Source organism: Ambystoma mexicanum, chromosome 13 (genome assembly GCF_040938575.1).
Source record: "Ambystoma mexicanum isolate Mex_15411 chromosome 13, UKY_AmexF1_1, whole genome shotgun sequence".
In the NCBI taxonomy this organism is placed as follows: domain Eukaryota; kingdom Metazoa; phylum Chordata; class Amphibia; order Caudata; family Ambystomatidae; genus Ambystoma; species Ambystoma mexicanum.
The window spans coordinates 66555455-66571669 of NC_090938.1; positions in this window are offsets into that span (position 1 = coordinate 66555455).

Sequence of the window (16215 nt, forward strand, 5' to 3'; positions counted from 1 at the left end):
ACAGAACCACTAAAGAGTAATCTGTAGATACCTAAGGCCACTAATTAAGCAATACGCCCTGAGCCGCGGGGATATTACAGAGTCAGGTAATGCCCCGGGTCCCATAGTTATAGGTCCGAGCGAAGCCACAAGTGACCAAAACACATTGACACAGAGCTACTAACAAGTAATCTGCAGATACCCAAGGCCATTAATGACCAAAATGCAATGACACAGAGCCACCAACGAGTAATCTGCAGATACACAAGACCACTAATGACCAAAATGCATTGACACAGAGCTACTAATGAGTAATCTGAAGATACCCAAGGCCACACATGACCAAAATGCAACGACAAAGAGACACTAACAAGTAATCTGCAGATACCCAAAGCCACACATGACAAAACCTCATTGACACAAAGCCACTAACGAGTAATCTGCAGATACCCAAGGCCACACATGACCAAAATGCAATGACACAGAGCCACTAACGAATAATCTGCAGATGTCCAAGGCCACAAATGATGAAAATGCATTGACGCAGAGCCACTAACGAGTAATCTGCAGATGCCCAAGGTGACTAATGACCGAAATGCATTGACACAGAGCCACTAAACTTTAATCTGCAGATACACAAGGCCACTAATGACCAAAATACAATGACAAAGAGCCACCTACGAGCAGTCTACTGAAACCCAGGGCCACAAATGACCAAAATGAATTGATACAGAGCCACTAAAGAGTCATCTGCAGATACCTAATTCCACTAATTAAGCAATAAGCCCTGAGCCACGGGGTAATTACTGAGTCAGGTAATACCCCGGGCCCTATAATTATAGGTCCGACCAACGCTACTAGTGACCATAACACATTGACACAGAGACACTAATCATTAGTCTGCAGATACCCAAGGCCACTAGTGATCAAAATGCAATGAGACAGAGCCACTAACGAGTAATCTGCAGATACCCAAGGCTACGAATGACTAAAATGCATTGACACAGAGCCACTAAAGAGTAATCGGCAGATGCCTGAGGCCACCAATGACCAAAATGCATTGACACAGAGCCACTAATGAGTAATCTGCATATACCCAAGGTCACTAATGACCAAAATGCGTTGATGCAGAGCCACTAATTATGCAATAAGCCCTGAGCCACAGGGGCATTACTGAGTCAGGTATTGCCCCGGGGCCTACAGTTATAGGTCTGAGAGAAGCCACTAGTGACCAAAACGCATTGACACAGAACCGCTAATGAGTAGTCTGCAGATATCCAAGGCCACTAGTGACCAAAATGCAATGACACAGAGCCACTTACAAGTGATCTGCAGCTACCCAAGATCATTAATTACCGAAATACAATGATACAGAGCCACTAATGAGTTACCTGAAGATATGCAAGGTCACTTATTATCAAAATGCACTGACACAGAGAAACGAACGAGTAATCTGCAGATACCCAAGGCCACTAATGACCAAAATGCATTGACGCAGAGCCACTAACAAGTAATCTGCACATACACAAGGTCATGAATGAGCAAATGCATTGACTCAGAGCCACTACTGAGTAATCTGCAGATACCCAAGGCCACTAATGACCAAAATTCATGGACACACAGCCACTAACAAGTAATCTGCAGATAACCAGGGCCACTAATGACCAAAACGCATTGACACAGAGCCACTAAACGTTAATCTGCATATACACAAGTCTACTAATGACCAAAATACAATGACAAAGAGCCACTAACGAGCAGTCTACTGAAACCCAAGGACACAAATGACCAAAATGCATTGACACAGAGCCACTAAAGAGTAATCTGCAGATACCTAATGCCACTAATTAAGCAATAAGCCCTGAGCCACGGGGTAATTACTGAGTCAGGTAATACCCCGGGCCCTATAATTATAGGTCCGACCAACGCTACTAGTGACCATAACACATTGACACAGAGACACTAATCAGTAGTCTGCAGATACCCAAGGCCACTAGTGATCAAAATGCAATGAGACAGAGCCACTAACGAGTAATCTGCAGATACCCAAGGCTACGAATTACTAAAATGCATTGACACTGAGCCACTAACGAGTTATCTGCAGATACCAAAAGCCACACATTACCAAAATGCATTGACACAGAGCCACTAAAGTGTAATCTGCAGATGCCTGAGGCCACCAATGACCAAAATGCATTGACACAGAGCCACTAATGAGTAATATGCATATACCCAAGGTCACTAATGACCAAAATGTGTTGATGCAGAGCCACTAATTATGCAATAAGCCATGAGCCACAGGGGCATTACTGAGTCAGGTATTACCCCGGGGCCTACAGTTATAGGTCTGAGCGAAGCCACTAGTGACCAAAACACATTGACACAGAACCGCTAATGAGTAGTCTGCAGATATCCAAGGCCACTAGTGACCAAAATGCAATGACACAGAGCCACTTACAAGTGATCTGCAGCTACCCAAGACCATTAATTACCAAAATGCAGTGATATAGAGCCACTAATGAGTTACCTGAATATACGCAAGGCCACTTATTATCAAAATGCACTGACACAGAGAAACGAACGAGTAATCTGCAGATACCTAAGGCCACTAATGACCAAAATGCATTGACACAGAGCCACTAACGAGTAATCTGCAAATACACAAGGTCATGAATGAGCAAAATGCATTGACATAGAGCCACTACTGAGTAATCTGCAGATACCCAAGGCCACTAATGACCAACATTCATGGACACACAGCCACTAACAAGTAATCTGCAGATAACTAGGGACACTAATGACCAAAATGCATTGACACAGAGCCACTAACGATTAATCTGCAGTTACCCAAAGCCACAAATGACCAAAATGCAATGACACAGAGCCACTAATGAGTAATCTGCAGATACCCAAGGCCATTAATAACCAATATGCATTGACACAGAGCCACTAAAGATTAATCTGCAGAGACCCAAGGCCACAAATGACCAAAATGCATTGACACAGAGCCACTAAAGAGTAATCTGCAGATTCCTAAGGCCACTAATGAAGCAATGAGCCCTGAGCCACAGGGGCATTAAAGAGTCAGGTAATGCCCCGGGGCCCACAGTTATAGGTCTGAGCGAAGCCACTACTGACCAAAACGCATTGACACAGAGACACTAATGAGTAGTCTGCAGATACCCAAGGCCACTAATTACCGAAATGCATTGACACAGAGCCACTAAAGAGTAATCTGCAGATACCCAGGGCCACTAATCAAGCAATAAACCCTGAGCCACGTGGGCATTACTGAGTCAGGTAATGCCCTGGGGCCCACAGTTATAGGTCTGAGCGAAGCCACTAGTGACCAAAATGCATTGACACAGAGCCACTAATGAGTAGTCTGCAGATACCCAAGGCCACTAGGGACCAAAATGCAATGACACACAGCCACTAATGACTTACCTGAAGATACCCAAGGGCACTTATGACCAAAATGCATTTACGCAGACACACTATAGAGTAATTTGCAGATACCCAAAGCGCCAAATGACCAACATGCATTGACACAGAGCCACTAACGAGTTACCAGAAGATACCCAAGATCACTAGTGACCAAAATGCATCGACACAGAGCCACTAATCAGTAATCTGAAGATACCCAAGGCCATTAATGACCAAAATGCATTGACACAGAGCCACTAATCAGTATGCTCTGTCTCAAAGTGCTTCTGTCCAGACTCTGATCCAACACTATGTTGAAATCCTCACCTAGTACAATATCCCGACAGCCCAAGCTTTGTATACTTTGAGCAACTTTTCTGAAGAAGGTGCCATTGTCAACAGAGGGAGCATAGATATTACAAAAAATCACCTCTGATCCTTGAATATTGACTAATAATGCAATCATTCTTTCCTCACTGTCACCCAATTCTTTCAAGACTTTTATTGGAGCATTCTTCCTAATTAGTATCGCTACAACTCTTGATCGCGTATTGTATGATGAACCATACACTCTTCCAATCCATCCTTTCTTCAGACTTTCAAGTTCTCACTGTATGAGGTGCGTCTCTTGGATGAAATGAAACAAACATCACTTTTCAAATCATTTAAATTATCCATACCGCTATTTCGTTTTCAGATGTTATTTAAACTGTTCACATTCCATGTGACCACTCGCAAATCATCGCCCATGTTCAATACTTTACACAAACTGAAATCATTAAATGATTCTACTCTTTTAAAACATTTTCATATGTGAACCTCAACCCACAAACTCTGAAATAGATGCAAGGCACAAAGAGCAACGCAAAAGGTGAAAATATATAACACATTTTAAACTGTCCAGCCCTGGACACCTCTCCTAAATTTTAGAACTCAAATCTGAACAAAAAGATCCAAAATGTACTCTTTAATAACTAATATCCCATTATAAACTTACCTATCTTTTTAGAACCAGATCTGTTCTTTTATAATTGCTTATTAATACATGCATTGTAGAGCCACAATTGAAACCCCAAGAATTCTTACATCTGTGAAATTCCTCCACTCCCCAGGCCCCAGTGTTCCTTTAGCATACAGACCGTCGTTTATATAATAACTTATCCAATATCATTCTAATCCTGTACAGCTCAACCCTAATTTTGATCTAATTAATTCCTTACAATCTTTGCACTGCATTTAAATACTTCCCACACGCCCTACATTTTGTTCTAGTGCAATCTCCATTACTTTCAGCTGTCCTAACAAAGATCATCCATTTTCCTCTGCTTAACTATAATAATTTCCAAAATGGTTTCATTAACCTTATGGACCAGTATGTCAAATCTCACAAAACTTTCCACTTTCTAATTGATGATATATTAGAAATTACAATCTTATCATGCGTTAGTAAATGCTCATTATACTTTGTTGAACATTTCATTTTACATTCGTTTTATAGTAATCTGTGAGTAAACGGGACAATACAATGCACACAAAGACATATCTGAAACATCCCAAAAATATCCCTGGCTGATCTCAGTTGTCCACCTTTCCTTTAATTGTATCTTTTGTTTCGAAAATCTGGTGGATAAACCTGCACATATTGTGAGATTTTAAGAATTAATTTTGTAGTTCAAAAATTGGTTTGGCCCATAACACAAACATGTCAATTAACATACTCCAATTCCGTTCTGTAAACCCCATCCCGATCCATAAACATTTGCCAGAGTCTGCTGACCCGATTGGAGTTGCAAGTGCAGTATTTTCAGGTGGGGCAGTTGCAGGTGCGCAAGAGGGGTGTGCAGAACAGTGCCATGACACTTAACACACCAACACCAACACCCTAACTGCAGCCACCCATATCTGCCTCGTTATCAAGGTTATTTGTCTGACATCGTCTTCCTCCTGCTCGTTGTAATAGACTCCTTTCCATAGCTGTCTAATTGTAGATCGCCCTCGGTTTAGGGCAGCGGCAGGCAACTCTGTACTCATGACCGGAGCAGATGCCCGAGTGAACATGCTGCTGTAGGCAGGACTGCACCCAGGGCAAGGTAGTGGGTGAATAGGTCCTCAGTTCATCATAAACACATTAGATATGACCTACGTTTACTCCATCCGAGCCATAAGATTAGAGGTAATTGCATGAAAAGATCCACTACCCAAAAAGGAAAATGGATCCCATCTTTGGCTGACCTGTACGGAGCTGGTAGATTGTTTGGCAAAGGCAGGCCAGGTCTCGCAAAGGCAAGAGAAGATGTACGATTGAAGAGCGTAGATTACCTTAGAATGCTTGGTTGAAATCTGCAACCTCTTCTATTCTGGCGCCCGTAGCAGCCAACGAATTAACCGCTGTCTTCGTATCCCGGACGAGTTCATGATAGGTCGATCAGCTGATCAAGCGCTCGCAAAGTCAGGCAGCCAGGTCCTTTCCTCAAGCATCCTCTCCGAACCGAAGCACAACAAAGAGCAGGAAGCATTTTTCAAAATGAATGACGTTAAACAGTAAATCCAATGCAGCGCCATTTTCTATCTTCAAACAAAATATAAAGTCTATTAAAAATGTTAAATAAAATGCAGGGGGGCGGGTGGAAATGCTTCATACCTATTTATCCATTGCTGTATTGCTGCTCTTAAGTACTCCCAGCCATTTCATGGCCTCCCTAGGCACAGAAGTACTTTTTTCCCCATTGGGAAACATCAATGTCAATAAGTTTAATCTGTTTAGGAAGGCCTTCACACCCAGGGTCCTTGCCAGATCTTTGTATTCTTTGAAGGATTTCCTGATCAACAAAATCTCTTTTGGGTAGTTAGGGTACATAAAAATCTGATCTCCCCAGAAATAGGCAGCTTCCTTGGTCCTTCCCACCTTTAGAATATCCTCCTTATTTCTTGTGTTCATAAGGGAGACCAGGATCTGCCTGGCTTTGGGCCCCACTTTCTTGCCCTCTCTGTAGATGTTGTCAATGTCAGTAAGGACAAAGTGATCACAGTTGAATATGGACTTTAGTATCTCGACCACCAATTGGATCAGATCCTCATCAGCCTTTTCTTCCACTCCCACAATCCTCAAATTCTTTCTTCTGATTTTCAAATCCATTTCCATAATTTTCTCTCTTCCCTTCTGAAAATCCTCTTTCAAATTTCTGTATGCCCTGAAACTTCCAGAAATCACTGAGGACATTGAAGCTGAGCCAGTTTCCAAAACAGAGACTCTACTTTCTATCTGGGTGACTTTAAGGGACAGGTCCTCCATGGATGATTTGACATCTCCTACATCCTGGGCCACTTTCCCCAGATCCTGAGCCACTTTCAGAAGTAAGGAATACATATCCTGTGGACTAGGGACCTCTCTCATCTCTGATGTAGACTTCGACTTCTCAGGGATTGGATTATAAACTATGGCAATCATCTTCTTAGAGTTCAATGTTTCCAATAATCAATATAAGGAGAGGGCCAAGAGCTGCTTTTTCTGCTGCCTGCATTCCGGATTGTTATCTCTGACCGTAGCAAATGATGCTTGGAACACAATGTGCATAGTTTAATAATAACAATAATAATAAAAATAAGAAGAATTATAATATTAACATTAAGAATACTAACAATATTGATTTAGTGGCAGTACTATTCAGATATTGTTAGTATTTGTAACCATAATACTAGTAGTATTATAATTACCGGAGACCACTTTCTAAGTGGGAGGCCCGGGATTCAAACCTGGTAAATAATAAGTAATCATAGGATCGGTTTTATGAGTAATAATATTAAAACTACAAGCAACAGCAGCAATATTAGTAGTATAACAGTACTTAAAATATTAGAAGAGCAGCAATAGAAGTAGCGGTAGCAGTAGCGGAGGCAATCATATTAATTAGAGTAGGAGCACTCGGAGTAGGAGTAAAATGAGTAGTGTCTGTATTACTGAAGGTAATTGAGGTATTATGATGCGTGGTAGTAATTGCTGTATCAGAAGTACTTCAAGGAGTAGTTGTTCTACTAGGGGTGGTGTTAGTTTTAATAATAGTACTTGCAGGCGTATAAGCAGCAGTAATAGTGGCAGTAGTGTAATTATTGCTGGTTTTGAGAGGATAGCTCATAGGTTTGGCTCTCATATCTGATATGTGGCCACCTTCCCCTTTGCAATTTTCATTCCTGGCAGGGTTAGCTCAGTCTTTCATCCTCCTTGCGCAGATAAATGAGTACCATTGAATCGGCAAATAACATCTATGATTACAGCACCAAGAAGCAAGAAACATCAAATACATGGTATTAGTATTGGGGTGCTAAAAAAGGAACAGCTTTTTCTAGGCACTATCTGTCACCCAGGCTTACCCATTGATAAGTACACTTTGATCAGATCCCGACTTGTTTTAAACTAAAAAATTGGCTCAAATCTGAAATTCACAGAACAATATTCTAATCTGAGCAGAATGCATTCAAAGACCCTAATTACATTTTTTTTAGAACAATTATCCAGGACCAGGCGCTCTGCTCAAGGTTCAGAGAGTTTTCTTGTCAGAAGTCTTTGTGCTTAATTTATTGCAAACAATAATTTTTTTTAGGAGTAACGATCTTTAAAAAGTAACACATTTTTCTTCACTTCATTCTCTGAAGAGAACACAGGGCGTAAGGCACTTCAGACACAATGCCTTCAAGAAGGGACAAGCAATACATATTTACATGTCGCCGCTAGAAACCGCACTTTAAAAAAAAGCCTCTGAGGCTGGACTTTTCATCCTAATTGGAATCTGATGACAGCTTTTCAGATGAAAAATGTTTTAAGGATCCGCAGCGAGGGCCCACGGTAGCACCTGATTAGGGAGGTGCAACTTGGAAGCGCCAGATGCACACAATTAGTAAATGCCAGCTCTTGTGTGAGCGCAAACATATCAGGACCACGTTCGTTACAGCCCTGTGGGTCCAAAATATTATTTATTACATTAATCATGATGGAGAAAGCATTTTTGTTATGTTATTATTGCTATATTATCATATGTTAATAGCCTTTACACTAACACACATTTTAAACTCCTCTGACAAATTTCCCATACCTTGGAATTCGGTCCCGGGGGCGTTCACCCACAGTGCTTTGAGTCCATACCAATGCAAAAACGGCACTACACGAATGACAATTACATTACTGAGTTCATTCACAAACATAGTAGTCTCAGAGCACCTATGCTTGTCCAAGAGCTGCCCCTACCATGTGGAAAACAGGACCAGGGGAAAAAGAAGAGACCGGGAAAGGAAAATAGGCTCAATAGACAACAAAGAGAGGGAGGGATAAAGAGAGTGATAGAATGTTTTGTGATTGGACGGGTGCACGCTGGTCCTGAGACCATAGAAGTTATGTTGTAGAAAAGATAGATGATTAAAACATGAGATAAAGCCACAGTGAGTTTTGTAACTCTGAGTCTAATGATTAAGAGAGGCAAAAGTGTAAGATGAGAAGTTAGTAAGCTGTCAAATTATTAACATACACAGCCATTTGCAAGGGGGAGGGTGAATGTGACGAATCAACTTCCGGGGCCCCAGTGGTCCAGGGATGAATATCGGTTTCTAAACCTTCAGTCAGTCCCACATCCCTAGTACACTAGAAAGGATCCGAACAGATTGGAAACACAAGTACATTGTGAACCTCCTTGTTCAATTTTGGTAGCATGGACAGAATGGCAGGCTTATCTCTGCCAGGTCATGGATCGTCGGTTAGTTGCAAAACAGCAAAAACAAAATTATTACCCAGTCATAAAAGGGACTGTCCAGTCAAGGTTTTATACAAATATCTACTTTATTAATATTACAGACAGTTCTAGCACACTACAAAATGCAACCCACACAGTAAATAAAACAGAGGACAGTTTCACAAAGGAAAGGGATGCACTCTGGATACAGGCAGGAGGGTAGACAGTAAAGCAATCAGTCTTAACTGTGCAAGGTTATTTGGATCCAGCACCAAAGGAGCAACCGGTCGTAAATGCCACTAGGGGCCTTCAGAGAAGGACCAGAGGGACAGAACCACAATGTACCTGTGGCTGAGATGATCTTGATGCTCGACAGCGTTTAGTCAGTCCAGGACACTTTTTAGCTCCTGCAACAGAGTGTAAGCTGGTAGACTGCTGAGGGACTCAGGCAGCAGGCAGTTTGGCAAGCGAAGCTGGATGGACGGCTGGAGGCTGGCCTAGACAGCAACTCAGGGTCAGATACCGTTGTCTCTATGGTGGTTGGTGTATCTGGAATGCTGGTTGAGGCATCTTGGATGGCGTTAGTGACTGCAGCATGACAGTCAGTGGTGCAGCCGATCGTGGTTTGAGGGCTAGACTGCATCAAGAAAATGTCCTTAAAAGATGGATGCTGGTTGATGCTTGTTGTGGCACTCCTCCTAGCTTCTTCGCAGGGCTTGTGTCATCCTTTAAGGTGGACGGGCCAAAGCTGAGGAGAGTGTTTGCAGGAAGAGCCTTGTCTTTTGTTTAGAGACTCTCTGGCACTTCCCACCTAGGAAGCTTGCTGTCAGAACCTAGCAGGGCATGCTGCATGTGTGTGCTGGGTACCAGTTCTGGAGCTGCAGGATGGGTCCTCTGAGTCTGGTATCTCTTTATGTTTCCTTGGAGATGTTTAAGGGAGGATTTTGCTTCCCTCTTGGAAATCCTGGCCTTCGTTCACTGGCAGAAGCTGTAAGCAGACTGTACCTTCAGCCCGGGACCAAATGAGTCCTTCTTCTTACTCGTTTTAAAGTCATTGAATGATCTTCTAAGTGAGGGGCTAAGCCCTCCTTTAAAGTCAAATGGGTCTCATTGATAGGTGCAGGCTTAACTTACCCTAAAAAACGAACCCAAGGTCCCTACCAAAAGTATTCTGTTATTCGTGAGGTAATTACCGGAATACTTTGCGACAGAAAAGGTAAGCAGTGACAACGTGTACTATTAAGTGCCACCTATCTTCCTGTGTGCTGTGGATCAAAGTGTCTCTCTGGTTAATTGAGCTTTCTATGACTCCTGATCAAAGCACAGGTCTCCCTTGAAGTGTGTGGTGAGAATAGACATTCTGTCTCCATCAAATCACATACCTCTTCCCTCTGAAAGGGGGCTCCCTGCAGGGGTTGCCTTCTGTAAACAGTTGTCCCACATATGACATCCACTGCCCTTCAAACAGAAGGGTGGGAGCTAGTTTCAAGTTGACACATTGCATATCAAAGAGGTGTTTGTTTCCTGTCCCTTGTGTTAGCTCTGTGACCAGGCCTCTTTGCAGGCCTGCTTTCATTTAACTCTCATCAGTATGCTCTGCCACCACACAGAACTTTGACAATACAACAGGGCGGATCCATGGAGCTTTTGATATTTAATTAGGCTGGTCATGGCAGGAGGAAGATGTTGCCTTCCCCCTTCCTGAGATGCTTTGTTGTACCCATGCCTGTCACATTCCAGCTAAAGGTGACAGGGAGGACTGTGTCTGTAGGCTGTGTCCCCTCGGAGTACACTTGACTATGTGTTTTTTGTGCAGCGAGCATAGGAGAATTTGTGCAGATTAGCCCCACCCAATTTCTGAGGTTGATCTCCCTTCATTTTTTTTCTTACAAAATTTCAAAAAAGCCCAGGCATTGCACACTCCATGTGCAGATGGTCAAATCCCTCACAGTGGAAGGGCACATATTTCCTTCCCAGGTAAGCATTTTAAAATCCCTTTTACAAATAATTCAGCACATTTAATTTTTAGAATGCCCTAACTTGCACTTTTGTTGAAAGCACTTTGTTCCACCAGCACAAACATAAAAGAAAGCCAATTTGTTATCTGTTCAATATATAGGTAGTATAATGGTAATGGTATGGTAAAGTGTATTTATATAGCGCCTATACACAGGCAAGTGTTTCAAAGCGCTCAAGGAGGGAAAGAGCAAGAGAGGAAAAACAACAGTCGCTCAGAACCCTTGAATTTCTAAGACGATAACGGTCTGCACAGGCACATTAAGTGAATATTATACATTTAACTGTTAAGATACAACAAATAGGCCTGACAGCGATTCTGCCAGTTTTTCAACTGCACTTTAAGGGGTGAAGACAAGGGAGAACAGACAGAATGATCAACAGGCGGGGCTGTATACAGATCGTGCAAATGCGGGAGGGCAAGTGAGGAGCAGTGGACCAAGTGCGCCCAGTCAGTAGAGACTGGTGAAGTGCGGAGAGAGAAGCTCTCAAGTTTTTATTACAAGTGCAGTGGGGTGTAGGGCCTTGTAGCAAGTGCAGAAGGAATGGCAGGGGTGCCTGGGACCAGTGAGACTTTGAGGTAAGCCAGGCGGCCAATCACTAAGCTGTGTGGAGGGATGGAAGAAGGAAGAGCAGAGAGCTAGATTAGCAGGGTAGGGTGAGAGAGAAGGAAGAGGAGAAGAGGAAGGTCTTGAGGAGTTTCTGGAAATTGAGAATTTCAGGCCCAAGACAGAGGGTGACAGGGAGGCTGTTCCTGAGGGAGGCGCCTTCTGGGGAAAGGGATCTCCCTCCAAATCTCTGCTTGGAGAACCAGCTCAAACAGAGAAAGTTGGAGGTAGAAGAGCGAGGGCTCGAGAGGGACAGTATTTAGGAAGTCAACGTTGAAGGTAAGTCAGTCCCAGGCCCCAGAAAGCCTTGTGGACAATGCAGAGGGTCTTGAATTTGATCCTTGCAGCCACGGGGAGCCAGCGAAGGGTTTTCAGTGCTAGAGAGATTTGGTCACTGGGCTTGAGGCCAAGGATAAGACTTGCAGTTCTGTTCTTGATGAGTTACAGAGGGTGCAGGGTGGAAGCGGGGAGGTTGAGGAAGAGGTTGTTGAGTTAGTCCAGCCTGGAGAGAACTAGGGCTCTGGAGACAGTGAGCCACTGAGGGAAAGTTAGAAAAGGTAGACTAACTCTGAGGAGGTGTGTTAGGAAAGATTTCTTAATTGTGGGTAATTTTCCTTCCATGCGGCAACCCCGAAACTTTTTGCTGTTGTTGTCACCATGATCTAGACTTTGCCAGAGAAGTGCAGCCTTCTGCCGCACTCCTCTGGGCTTTCGCTCCATTCTTACGGGGAAACTGACATGCCCTTAAAACAGTTAGTACCGGTAAACGCTGTTTTCCGTAGTTTCTTTATCATGTTGCAGCTTTCGTGCAGCATGGCACAAGAGGGCACTGTAAGCTAAGTTACTGCTCTCTTGGGTCTCTAGTCTTCTACAGGCCCTAGATACTCTCTTTGGATTGTAAATGAACGGTGCAAGTGAATCACGGACGGGATTGGTGGCAGCGATCGTTTCTTGTGTTTTTGAGCTCCTTTTGGCGTTTTAAGCACGTTTCTCGCGCTTAGCCAAAAATGGTGGTCTGGCTCCCAAAATGGCCAGACCACGAGGCTCTTTGTCCTGTCCGTTGACCGTCTTGCCCCCTTCACCTCCCCCAGGTCGAGCCGACCCAGGGCCTTCCTTATTTGGGCATGTACTTTCCTGCGAAACACAGATGCTTTCGCGGGCCTCTACAGGCCTGTGTGTGCCTCCAGGATGGGATCTGGGATGTCTGGTCCCAATACACTTCCTGGGCGCCAGAGAGTCTAGGGTGGTGTGAATGCCTGGGACCCCCGTGGTCCGTGATGAGGTCCACAGATGGTGTGAGTGTTTTATGAGCGGATCTCCCATTGGGTCCCCTCTGTTTTGGCGCGAAGGGAACCATGGATAAGAGGGGGCTGGAAACGCCACTACCAGGTCGATCTCCTGAGTTCTCACGAACAAAGGAATACAGGAGCCAAGTATCCTGCAACCACGAGGCTGAACCGAGGAATCACTGGTTACCCGCTGAAGGACTGCTCCTCTGCACTGCTGTCGCTTGGTGAAACCCTTTCTACCTCGGATCGAACGAGAAGGCCTGTACCGGTACTTCGACCCTTGGAATAGTGGGAACAACTATTCTCGGCATCTTCACCATCTCCTGCACGTAAGCCTTCGGAAGTGTCTCTGGGCCATCCAGCAGACTGACCAGCCTACCCAGGAGTATTGCTCTGTAACCGCCGTCAGGTTGTGTTGTATTACGAGTCCTTGTCACTCTCACACGATTCGTACACTTGGCATTCCCAGGTCTGACGTGAGGAGTGTACATTTGGCTGGAATACACATGGCTGCTCCTTTGCCCTGTTTTGGTAACAAACTGTGCAGGTTCACTGCGTTTGGGACGTCCTCAACTCAGCTTCTGCTGCTGCGGAATATACACGACGACGAGACATCCCCTGCTCCTATCTGAACCTGCCAGCACTGAAACTGACGTGGAGAAGCCTGGGTCTGCTTGCATCGGGGACCGGTGAGTAGCATCGCTAGGAACTGTTCGCCCTCCTGCAGGATCCCATAGCTTTTCCCTGCTGTGTCTAACAGCCCGCCTTTCCGTGCTTGCGCTCTGCTTCTGCCCCCAGTGGAGGCTGCGCTTGAGTTGCGGAGCTCTGTTCATCTTCATTTGTTCACCGAACTAAACTGCCTGATTCCCTCGAAGAGACTCCCCTTTTTGCCCGTTGGCACCAGCGTGTGCAGGTACTTTTGAGCACAAGGCTCCACTCTTCGTAGGGTTTGGACTTCCTTTTAGTTAGGTGCCTCTGAAGGCGGACTGGGTCTAATTATTATTTGCACTGCCTGTTTTCCTCCCATCTAGGTGGTCTACACATTTCATGCGTCTAACTCGTTAGACTCGTTTGTATTTGTATATATACTGTATTGGTTTGGTATGTGTTGATTTACTGGAGTTTTATTGTGATTTCTCGCTACGGTCAATGTTACAAAGGCCTTGTAATAAATGTGTTTATATTTTTAATATAACACCTGTTTGGAGTAATTTGTAAGTGTCCTTGCTTTGTGTGCTCATTGCGGGCTTTCAGTCACCCTCATCCCTCTTGAGACCTAGTCTTGACCACCGCGATCGCTACCTTGATTGGTCTGGCTTGTCCAGAGGTTACCCTGTTCCAAGAAACTAGACTGGCCTTCTGAACCTCTGCGCCTCCAGGACAGAGATCAGAAATCCGTCTTAACAAGGTAAAGCTGATAGTTAGATTTTTTTGAAATGTCAGAAATGTGAGAGGAGAAGGAGAGAGTGGAGTCGAAGATGACCCCAAGGTTTTTGGCCTCACAGATGGTGCTAGGTGCAGGGCCAAGGGATACTGGCCAGAGTGAGGGGGAGAAAGCGGGAGCAGGTTTCCCAATCTGAACAATCTCAGTTTCACTGGCATTGAGACAAAGGTTGTTTGCAGCACATCATGACTGAATAGTAGACAGACAGTAAGGTATGAGTGAGGAGCAGGAGGTGGCTGAGGGTAGCCTGAAGCATAGCTGTGTGTCAGCCGCATAACACTGGAAATTAGAGGTGAAAGTGGCAATCACACGTGCCAGGGCAGCCATGTAGATGTTGAAGAACCAGGGAGAGAGGTTAGAACCCTGGGGAACGCTGCAGGTTAAGAGGGTGATAGCTCAGAGAAAGGTACCAAGTTCGACCAGGGATTGCCGGTCGGAGAGAAAAGAGGTTAACCAAGCCAGAGCCTGGCCTGTGATTCCCAAGGTGTCACAAAGCCATGATATCAGGATGTTGTGGTTAACCACGTCAAACACAGAGGAGAGATCAAGGAGAATGTGGACAGAGTGTTAGTGTCAGGATTTGAGAACAGGTCTTCACAGATGTTCAGAAGAGCAGTTTCCGTGCCTCTGGATGCTCTAAAGCCAGACTGATGATCGTGGAAACAACTGATTGATTCTGTGTGGAGGTTCAGCTGAGAGATAGCTAGCTTCTCCAGGAGTTTGCCCAGGAAAGAAGTGATAGAGATCGGGTGGTAGTTTGAAGTAATGGAAGGGTCAGCAGAGGGTTTCTTGTGAAGGTAGTCTCTGTTTACAATTGACATAGAAGGTTTACTATTTGTGATGTGCATGCTATTGTCAAAGCAGAAGACAAGGGTGGCATTACAGAAACTGTGCTCTCTCACAAGTGTAATTAGTGGTACTGCAAAAACTGCCATAGTGCAAAACAAAATGTATGTGCATTTTTGCGATTTGCAAAATTCTGCCAATCTGTGTAGTTATTTCGGTAGTTTGAGGGAAAAGGTAAAGAAGGAAGGCTCTGCTTGAATGTGACATAGTCCCATGCCTGAATCTGGGAAACACTAAGAAGATGGCTTTTGAACCAGGTGCATCATGAAAATGTAAATAGAGGTCCAGAGGGCTGCATAGGAAAGGTACCCAGGTCATTTTACCCTAGTCCCCACCACCAGGCTGGGGACAGCGACATTGCAACACTAAAGGCAAGTAACAAAGCTCCAGGTCCTCTCCACCTTATTGACGCAACAAGACAAAACCTGATTGAAACTCTTCTGCTAATCTACAGATTAGTCGAAATTTCACCCTCCTCCAGCTCCACCAACCAGCCTCAAATATCCAATGTGCAAAAGGAATGCTTTCCCTTTAAGTAAGAACCTTTGTGTCTGATCAACAGAAGTGGTGCATAAAGTGCTATTGATGTAAACTCATGCATCACCACAAAGGAGTTTTGCGTCAATGTCCGTGGTGGGACCCCCCTAGAAAACACCACTGTGGCATGGATATAATGTTTAGAGCCAGCGTCTTCCTGAACATGTGGACACTGAAACACTAAGCAGTGTTACAGGCCAGTCCCAGGCTGTCAGTCCCTCCCCAGGCCACTAGACTATCAGGGAACACCAATGCTAAAGAGTTCATTCACAGCCATAACCCTGGGAATAACCTGCACAGTAGTGGAAGAGTTACCTCTACCCACACAAAAACAATTGCCAATGTTCCCTGGC